Source organism: Colobus angolensis, unplaced genomic scaffold, assembly GCF_000951035.1.
Source record: "Colobus angolensis palliatus isolate OR3802 unplaced genomic scaffold, Cang.pa_1.0 Scaffold18, whole genome shotgun sequence".
Taxonomy (NCBI): Eukaryota; Metazoa; Chordata; class Mammalia; order Primates; family Cercopithecidae; genus Colobus; species Colobus angolensis.
Window position 1 is genome coordinate 2,264,898 of NW_012114932.1, and position 7,149 is coordinate 2,272,046.

A 7,149-nucleotide genomic window follows, 5' to 3' on the forward strand; every position below is an offset into this window, starting at 1 on the left:
GAGACCCTGTCTCCACAAAAAAAAAAAAAAAAAAAAAAGTAAAATTAAACGAGCATGGTGGCATGCCCCTGTATTCCCGGCTACTTGGGAGGCGGAGGTGGGAGAATTGCTTGAGCCCAGGGGTTGAAGCTGCAGTGAGCCATCATTGTGCCACTGCATTCCTGCCTGGATGACAGAACAAGACCCTGTCTCTAAAAAGAAAAGAAAAATTTGGGTGTATTGTGATTGAATGAACAATTATTAAACAACTTACTCTGTAATAAAAAAATCAGATGATGTCATATGTTGATGGAAATATGGAGAAATCAGAGACCTCATACACTGTTGGTGGGAATGTCAAGTGGGCCACTTGGGAAAACAGTCTTTATGTGGTTAAACATAGAGTTACCATATGACCCAGCAATCTCCCTCCTGGCTATCTACCCAAGAGAAGTGAAAACAAATGTTCACACAAAAACTTGTACACGAATGTTTATGGCAGCGTTATTCATAATAACCAAGAGGAGAAGCAACCCAAGTGTCCATCAACTGACAGATAAAATGTGGTATATACATACAAGGGAACATTATTCTGCAATAAAAAGGAGCAAAGTGCTGATACATGTTGCAACATGGATGAATCTTGAAAGCATGTCAAATGAAAGAAGTCAGATACAGAAGTTCACATTTATATGATTTCATTTATGTGAAATATCCAGAATAGGCGATTCTATAGAAACAGAAAGTAGATTAGTGATTGCTTAGGGCTTGGAGGTGGTTGTGGGGGATAGAGAAAATGATAGCTTAAGGGTATGGGATTTCTTTTTGAGATGATTAAAACATTCTAAAATTGCAGTGATGGTTGCTCCTACCTCTGAATATTTTATACTTAAAATCATTGAATTGTACACCTTAATGGGTGAATTGTATGTTGTGTGAATAGTAATAAAGCTGTTAATTAAAAACGTATTGGCTGGACATGGTGGCTTATCCCTGTAATCCTTGCACTTTGGGAGGCTGAGGCAGTAGGATCACTTGAGCCCAGAGGTTTGAGACCAGCTCTGGAAACATAGCGAGACCCCATCGATACAAAAAATAAAAAAACTAGCCAGGCATGGTGGTGCGTGTCTGTAACCCCAGCTACTGAGGAGTCTTAAGATGAGAGGATCGCTTAAGTCTGGGAGTTTGAAGCTGCAGTGAGCTATGGTTGGGCCATTGCGCTCCAGCCTGGGTGATGGAGTAGGACCCTATCTTTATTTTTCTTGAGACGAAGTCTCACTTTGTCACCTAGGCTGGAGAGCAGAGGCGTGATCTCTCCTCACTACGACCTCTGCCTCCCAGGTTCGAGTGATTTTCCTGCCTCAGCCTCCTGAGCAGCTGGGATTACAGGCACCTATCACCACACCCAGCGAATTTTTTGTATTTTTAGTAGAGATGAGGTTTCACCATGTTGATCAGGCTAGTCTTGACCTCCTGACCTCAAGCCATCTACCTGCCTTGGCCTCCCAAAGCGCCGGGATTACAGGCATGAGCCACCACACCTTGCCGAGACCCTGTCTTTTTTTTTTTTTTTTTTTGAGACAGAATCTCACTCTTGTTGCTCAGGCTGGAGTGCAGTGGCGCAATCTCGGCTCACTGCAGCCTCCGCCTCCCGAGTTCAAGCGATTCTCCTGCCTCAGCCTCCCGAGTAGCTGGGATTTACAGGCATGTACCACCACGCTTGGCTAATTTTTGTATTTTTAGTACAGATGGGGTATCACCATGTTGGCCAGGATGGTCTCGATCTCCTGACCTCGTGATCCGCCCGCCTCGGCCTCCCAAAGCGCCGGGATTACAGGCATGAGCCACCACACCTTGCCGAGACCCTGTCTTTTTTTTTTTTTTTTTTTTGAGACAGAATCTCACTCTTGTTGCTCAGGCTGGAGTGCAGTGGCGCAATCTCGGCTCACTGCAGCCTCAACATCCCAGACTCAAGCAATCCTCCCACCTCAACCTCCCAAGTAGCTGGGATTACAGGCATGTGCTACCACGCCCAGCTAAGTTTTTGTATTTTTAATAGAGAGGGGGTTTCACCATGTTAGCCAGGATGGTCTCAATCTCCTGACCTCGTGATCCACCCACCTCGGCCTCCCAAAGTGCTGGGATAACAGGCTTGAGCCACCAAGCTCGGCATTTTTTTTTTTTTTTTTGAGATGGAGTCTCGCTCTGTCGCCAGGCTGGAGTGCAGTGGCTGGATCTCAGCTCACCACAACCTCTACCTTCCAGATTCAAGCAATTCTGCCTCAGCCTCCCAAGTAGCATGAGACTACAGGCACGTGCCACCATACGCAGCTAATTTTTGTATTTTTAGTAGAGATGGGGTTTCACCATGTTGTCCAGGATGATTTCGAACTGCTGACCTCAGGCGATCCACCCACCTCGGCCTCCCAAAATGTTGGGATTACAGGTGTGAACCACTGCGCCTGGCCCAACAGATGTCTATTTCACTTCAGTGAAAAGATTTCTTTTTTTGGAGACAGGAGTCTTGCTCTGTCGCCCTGGCTGGGGTGTAGTGGTGCCATCTTGGCTCACTGCAACCTCCGCCTCCTGAGTTCAAGTGATTTTTGTGCCTCAGCCTCCAGAGTAGCAGGGATTACAGGTATGTGCCACCACAGTGGACTGATTTTTGTACTTTTTTAGTAGAGATGGGGTTTTGCCATGTTGACCAGGCTTGTCTTGAACTCCTGACCTCAAGTGATCCACCCACCTTGGCCTCCCCAAGTGCTGGAGTTACAGGCATGAGCCACTGTGCCTGGCCCAGTGAAAAGATGTCAGTTAGTTGTAGAAGGTACTCTTATTTCCCTTTCCAGTCAACCCCAGCCTGCTTCCTTGGACACAGGCAGGTGCTGATCTTTCTATCACTATAGATTAAATTTGCGACTCTTAGAAGTTTCACATAAATGGAATCATAATGTTACAGTTGATCCTCATTATTCACGGAGTTTGTATTTTCAAGTTTGCAAACCTGCTAAAATTTACTTGTAACCCCAAAATCAATACTTTTGGTGCTTTTGCTATCATTTATAGATATGCATAGAGTGACAAAAATTTTGAGTTGTGTTTTCCCAGCTGAGGTTAGACAAGGCAACATGCTGCTGTCTTCTTTTCAATTATCATACTGTAAATAAGTGTCCTTTTTTTGGTCTATTTAGTACTATGGTTTTTTTTGCATTTATTTGCTTTTTTTTCTGAGACTGAGTCTTGCCCTGTCACCCAGGCTGGAGTACGGTGGTGCTATCTCGGCTCACTGCAACCTCTGCCTACCAGGTTCAAGTAATTTTCCTGCCTTAGCCTTGCGAGTGGTTGGGATTACAGACATGCACCACCATGCCTGGCTAATTTTTGTATTTTTAGTAGAGATGAGGTTTCATCATGTTGTCCAGGCTGGTCTCGAGCTCTTGGCCTCAAGTGATCCGCCCATCTTGGCCTCCCAAAGTGCTGGGATTACATTCGTGAGCCACTGCACCTAGCCTGATTTGCTTTTTGTTGGTGATTTCTAATGGTTATTTTCAATTTTGTTTATCTTACCAGAAAATAAACACCAACTTTATTAATGTAATAGCAACAGAAAGGATTTCCAGTTTCTCAGAAGGAAAATAACATGACAGTAGCGCAAGTGTTAAAAGAGTAAATGGCTACATTTCTTGTTCTGATAGCTTCCCACCACACACCAAAGGTTCTTCAAGGACAGCTGCCACCGGAGCTGCTGCAAGAGAACATGTTTTTCACTGGTTGTAGCTTCACAGTCAACTCCTCAAGCAGAAGACTAAAATATTATTTCTTGGAAGATCTTGGTTGAGGGAGAACGTATCAATATGGAGAACAGATCTTTGCTTCTCAAATTCAAGAAAAACAATTAACTAATCTATCAAAATTTTTTTTTTTTTTTTGAGACAGAGTCTCACTGTGTCGCCCACGCCAGAGTGCGGTGGTGCAATCTTGGCTCACTGCAAGCTCCGCCTCCTGGGTTCACACCGTTCTCCTGCCTCAGCCTCCCAAGTAACTGGAACTACAGGCGCCTGCCGCCACGCCTGGCTAATTTTTTTTGTATTTTTTTTAATAGAGATGGGGTTTCACCGTGTTAGCCAGGATGGTCTTGATCTCCTGACCTCGTGATCCACCCGCTTCGGCCTCCCAAAGTGCTGGGATTATAGGCGTGAGCCACTGTGCCTGGCCTAACTAATCTATCAGGTTTTCTCCAATACAGTGTGCCAGAGTGCTCTGTGAAGAATCGTTTTCCATCCCTACCACATGTCTAGGTGAAGGGAGAGGAGGGATGGCAAGCTGCCAGTACACTGGTGGGCACTCCTAGTGATGCTCTGGGCTCTGCTCCCTTTCTGCTGGTAGTAGTAGGCATCCTTTCTAGCCGCTGCAGCAGCTTGATATTGCGGGGAGGAAAGGTCCACCCACTAATCACCTCTTCTTGAAGCTGTATTTTTTGTGTTCATAGAAGAGGTCTGTCTTAGAGCTCCCTAAATTGACAATCTTTGGGCAGCCATCTCTATCCTTCTCCTGGATGGTGCGCTCCTTAAAATAATAGGCACTGGATACCCCAGAGCCCCCACATTTAACACAGCGCCCCAGTAAGATACGTAGTTACACTCATCACATAGGCGCACCAGAGTGCAGGGACACAAATCACACATTTGCTGTCACATTTTTCACACAATCTTCCGATGACAACACCAGCCTGCTTGCGCCAAAAGATCAAATCAGGATGATGTTTAGCCATAGTTCCCAATGAAGCCGGCCACCGGAAGTCTATTTTTTTTTGTTGCTTTTTTTGAGACGGAGTCTCGTTCTGTCGCCCAGGCTGGAGTGCAGTGGCTGAATCTCAGCTCACTGCAAGCTCCGCCTCCCGGATTCACGCCATTCTCCTGCCTCAGCCTCCCGAGTAGCTGGGACTATAGGCGCCTGCCGCCTCGCCCGGCTAGTTTTTTGTATTTTTAGTAGAGACGGGGTTTCACCATGTTAGCCAGGATGGTCTCGATCTCCTGACCTCGTGATCCGCCCGTCGCGGCCTCCCAAAGTGCTGGGATTACAGGCTTGAGCCACCGCGCCCGGCCGCTGCCTGGTGTTTCTAAGCACAAGAAGGCTTTGATTACCTTACAAGGAATGTGTTAGGTAAGTTTTGTTCAGGCATGAGTTGTAATGCTGTCGACTATGAGTTCAGTGTTAATGAATCAGTAATTTATATTAAATAAGGTGTCTTTAAACAGAAACATACCTAAAAGGTTTTATATTGTATGTGTGTAGATCTGGAAGGTTATATATTGATTGGTTGATGAAAATATGACTAGATCATCTTCCACTGGTTGACAGTTTATAAAAAAAAAAAAAAAGGAAATAATAACCAGAGGCTTACAGGAATTTAAATATTTATTTTGTCTAGGTGCAGTGACTCAGTGTTCAGCAACTCATTGTACACAATGACCTTATAAAACATAATTACCATCAGTAATGAGAACTGACTGTATAGTCGCTTGTGTCAGAGCCCTAGCTAAGTGTTCTAGGCTTTAATGTCTGGGAGCCACAGGCAGTGCTTTTGTTGATAAGTATTCATCCCTTAAATTCCCTCTCCCATTAAAAGTCATTTCCACAGCTCACCTATTATACGTAGCTCAGTTTGTAATATTTCATTGTTTCACCATTAACTTCTTGGGCTATGCTGACTTTCAGTTCTCTGAAGGCAAGAATTATTTTTGTTTTCTTAGTAATAATGTACTACATGGTCTTACTCTGTAGGTATTAAATATGTATTTGATCACGTCAGTACTTAAAAAAAAATTTTTTTTTGCACATTTAAATTTAATGGTCCCTGACTGATTTGGAGACTTTATAGTTGCAATTTGGACAAAAATTGGTTTGGTGATGAGTATTCCGGTTTTGTGTGTGTGTGTGTGTGTGTGTGTGTTAGAAAGAGTCGTGTGTGTGTGTGTGAGAGAGAGTCTTGCTATGTTACCCATGCTGGTCTTGAATTTCTGGGCTCAAGTGATCCTGCTGCCTCAGCCTCCCATGTGTACCATGATGCCTAGCTAGTGAATATTCTGAAACTTATTTATAAAGACTTATGCTCAACTAGAAGATGTTGTATGGACCAGGGCCATGCAGCATGCTCGGCAGGGTATACCTAGGCTATTTTGGTTTACTTTTTTTGGTACTTTACCTGAAGACAGTGCAGCAAAAATTAAAGTGGGTTCATTAGCATAGAAAATATAATGAATATTAAAAAGCTGCTTCTCTATTTGGGAAGATGTATTATGAAATATGTGACTATCTTTTTTTTTCTTTCTTTGAGACAGAGTCTCGCTCTGTTGCCCAGGCTGGAGTGCAGTGGCGCGATCTCAGCTCACTGGCTTACTGCAGGCTCTGCCTCCTGGGTTCATGCCATTCTCCTGCCTCAGCCTTCCAAGTAGCTGGGACTACGGGCACCTGCCACCACGCCCGGCTAATTTTTTTTTTTTGAGACAGAGTCTCGCTCTGTCACCCAGGCTGGAGTGCAGTGGCGCGATCTTGGCTCACTGCAAGCTCTGCCGCCTCCTGGGTTCACGCCATTCTCCTACCTCAGCCTCCCAAGAAGCTGGGACTACAGGCGCCCGCCACCATGCCTGGCTAATTTTTTTTGTTTTTTTAGTAGAGACGGGGTTTCACCGTGTTTGCCAGGATGGTCTTGATCTCCTGACCTCGTAATCCGCCTGCCTCCGCCTCCCAAAGTGCTGGGATTACAGGCGTGAGCCACCGCACCCAGCCAATATGTGGCTATCTTACACATTTTGCATGTGTCTCCAAAGTAAGTGCTGACCTTGGTGCCAGGGAGCCAATATTAAGTTTGAGTAATTTCATGAAGCAGAGTGTACCAGGCAGGACCAGTTGGACGCTTAAACATATTAACTTGACTGTTTACAGTATTACTTTTCATTGGTAGAATTGGGACTATATAAAGATCTATTAATTGGCCAGCTGCAATGGCTCATGCTTGTAATTCCAGCACTTTGAGAGGCTGAGGCAGGAGGATCAGTTGAACTTAGAAGTTCAAAACCGGGCCGGGCGCGGTGGCTCAAGCCTGTAATCCCAGCACTTTGGGAGGCCGAGACGGGCAGATCACGAGGTCAGGAGATCGAGAACATCCTG

The 7,149-nt window shown here is 45.1% G+C and overlaps 1 protein-coding gene and 1 pseudogene across 4 annotated transcripts in view; one reads left to right on the top strand and one right to left on the bottom strand.

Moving 5' to 3' along the window:
- IP6K1 (inositol hexakisphosphate kinase 1) overlaps window positions 1-7,149 on the top strand; it is an 86,606-nt gene that overhangs the window by 6,662 nt on the left and 72,795 nt on the right. The gene's annotated exons all lie outside the window — the stretch shown is intronic.
- On the bottom strand, window positions 4,203-4,750 carry LOC105509693 (annotated as a pseudogene).